The 3,167-nt window shown below is 36.0% G+C and overlaps 1 non-coding gene across 1 annotated transcript; it reads left to right on the top strand.

The window, feature by feature from the left end:
- The first annotated feature begins 2,740 nt into the window (after window positions 1-2,740).
- LOC136231594 (small nucleolar RNA R71) lies at window positions 2,741-2,847 on the top strand. Its single transcript, XR_010689967.1, has one exon. It is a non-coding gene; the product is annotated as a small nucleolar RNA R71 (small nucleolar RNA).
- The last annotated feature ends 320 nt before the right edge of the window (window positions 2,848-3,167 follow it).

Genomic DNA, 3,167 nt, shown 5'->3' with positions numbered 1-3,167 from the left:
GTGGTTTGGAGATTACAGAAAAGTTCTTTATAAACCTTCTGTAAAAACCTGCATGACCCAAAAATGATCTTACTCCCTTAACAGTGGTTGGTGGGGGTAATTTTTCTATAACTGAAGACTTTGCTTTGTCCACTTCTAAACCTTTTTCAGAAATCTTATGACCTAAAACAATTCCTTCGTCTACCATGAAATGACATTTTTCCCAATTTAATACTAAATTCGTTTCCTCACATCTAGACAATACTTTATCTAAGTTTTGTAAACATGCATCGAAAGAATCTCCATAAACTGAAAAATCATCCATGAAAACTTCCATTATGTCTTCAATGAAGTCATTAAAAATTGCTGTCATACATCGTTAAAAAGTTGCTGGTGCATTACATAGACCAAAAGGCATTCTCCTATATGCAAATGTTCCGTAAGGACATGTGAATGTTGTTTTATCTTGGTCATCCGGGTAAATGTAAATTTGAAAGAATCCGGAGTAACCGTCTAGGAAACAGTAAAATGCAAATGATCTTTCCTAGTAGCTTTATTTAGGTTCCTATAGTCTATACAAACCCTCCAACCAGTGGTGGTTCGTGTAGGTATCATTTCACCTTCATCATTTCTTACAACAGTTATGCCTCCCTTTTTAGGTACACAATGGATTGGACTAACCCATTCACTATTCGAGATCGGATAAATGATTCCATTGTCTAAAAGTTTAGTAATCTCATTTTTGACTACTTCTTTCATGTTCGTATTTAAGCGTCTTTGCCTATCCGCTTTAGGTGGCTTATCCTCTTCTAAGTGAATTCTATGCATTACTATACTAGGATTAATTCCTTTTAAGTCTGAAATTTTCCATCCCATACTTCCTATCCTATTTCTAACAACTTCTTTCAATTTTTCTTCTTGATCGCTTGTTAATTTGTTAGAAATAATTATAGGTAGAGAATCGCCTTCGCCTAAGAAAGCGTACCTCAAATGACTGGGTAACTCTTTAAGTTCTAATTTAGGGGGTGTTACTATTGAAGGCGGAACTGGTCCATCTTCTCTAATCAAAGGCTTTGGGTCCTTATCATCTAATTCCTTATCTATTATAGGTTCAATCATTTCTTCACTTTGAATTACATCATTGACACATTCCTCGATTAAATCAAGTTTCATACAAGCGAATTCCTCCATAGGGTATTTCATCGCTTTGTTCATGTTAAACTCGACCTTATCTTCTCCTATTCTTAAAACTACCTTCCCTTCCGACACATCTACTAGAGCGCGTCCCGTGTTCATAAACGGTCTACCGAAAATTAAAGGGCAATTTACATCATATGCAAAGTCTAATATAACAAAATCGGTAGGAAAAATAAATTTATCGACTTTGACTAAAACATTTTCAATTATACCATACGGCCTTTTAGTGGTTTGATCCGCTAATTGCAAAACCATATTGGTACGTTTAATATCTTCTTCTAAACCTAACTTGTTAAAAATAGACAATGGCATTAAGTTTATACTTGCTCCTAAATCACAAAGACAACTTGGGAATTCAATATCTCCCAACTTACACGGAATAGTAAAACATCCGGGATCCTTGAGTTTAGTGGGCAAATTACTTGATACTATTGAACTACAGTCTTCAATTAACGAAATGGATGAAATTCCTTCCCAACTGATTTTCTTTGAAATCAAATCTTTTAAAAACTTACCGTAGTTAGGAATTTGTGTGATTGCATCCATAAATGTCAAATTGATGTGCAAATTTTTAAGTTTATCCAAAAACATTAGAAGTTGTTTATCATAGTCCTTATTTCGGACTTTGTGTGGAAAAGGTGGTTTGGGTACAAAAGTTTTGGTACCTGCGTCAGATGGTGAATTATTTGTGTTTAAGATATCTTCTTTGGACTTTGGTAAATCAGTTCCCGGAAATGTTACATCTTTGGGCATTTCAGGCCCTTGATAATTTTTTCCTGAACGAAGAGTAATAGCCTTCACCTGCTCTTTCGGATTTTCTTCCGTATGGCTGGGAAGACTTCCCTCTTTTCGGGATGGAATTGATTTAGCAAGTTGACCAATTTGAATCTCCAAATTATGGATGCTAGATCAGTGGTTTTTAATAAGCTGATCGAATTTATTTTCGATCCGTTTAAAACCATCGTCGTGATTACTTATTTTTCCACTGATAGCATCTATAAACTTGTCGATTTTAGAAGATAAAGTGCTAATCGTATCTATTGACTGATTTTGATAATTAGTGGTACGATTTTGATTAGCACTGGCATTATTGTTACTGTTATCTTTCCAGTTAAAGTTAGGATGATTCCTCCATCCAGCATTATAGGTATTAGAATAAGGATTATTAGTTTGGTTTTGCCCTTGGACAAAATTTACCTGTTCGATCTCACTCATATTTTCATAGTCCATATCCGTTTGGACTGGATTACCATTGGTATCGCGTGGTGCCATAAACTTGTCAATTTTGTGCGATAAAGCAGAAAATTGGGCTTGTAGCATCGCGACTGGATCAAGTTCAACTCTACCTTTAACTGATGGTGTGGTTGAGGATGATGGTTTTGCCACCGGCATATGTCCATGTTCCGCGGGCCACATACTGCTGTTGATTGCCATTTCCTCTAAAAGTTCTCTCGCTTGGGCTGATGTTTTCTTCATAAATAGCCCTCCCGACATAGCATCTAATGAACCCCTAGTTGTAGGATTTAGTCCATTGTAAAATGTTTGCATTAAAAGTTCAGCGGGTAATTGGTGGTGTGGGCATAAACGTTGAAGTTCTTTAAAACGTTCCCAAGTTTCATAAAGAGTCTCATTGTCATTTTGAGAAAAAGATGTTAACTCCTTTATGACTCTTGCGGTTTTTGCTAAAGGAAAATATTTAGATAAAAACGCTTGGGCTAATTGTTCCCAAGTGGCAAAAGTTGCGACTGGCATAGAAGTTAACCATTCTTTGGCTCTGTCCTTCAAGGTGAAGGGAAAGAGGCGAAGTTTGATTGCTTCTGCAGTCACATCTGGAATTTTAAAAGTGTCACAAATTTCAAGTAAATTTGTTAAGTGGGTGTTAGGATTTTCGTTAGGTAACCCGTAAAATGTTACATTATTTTGCAACATATTAAGCAAGGCTGGCTTAATTTCAAATTGGTTTGCGGTGATTCTGGGTCTAACGATACTAT

This window comes from Euphorbia lathyris, chromosome 5 (genome assembly GCF_963576675.1).
Source record: "Euphorbia lathyris chromosome 5, ddEupLath1.1, whole genome shotgun sequence".
In the NCBI taxonomy this organism is placed as follows: Eukaryota; Viridiplantae; Streptophyta; class Magnoliopsida; order Malpighiales; family Euphorbiaceae; genus Euphorbia; species Euphorbia lathyris.
This window is presented reverse-complemented; position numbering and strand designations above follow the sequence as displayed.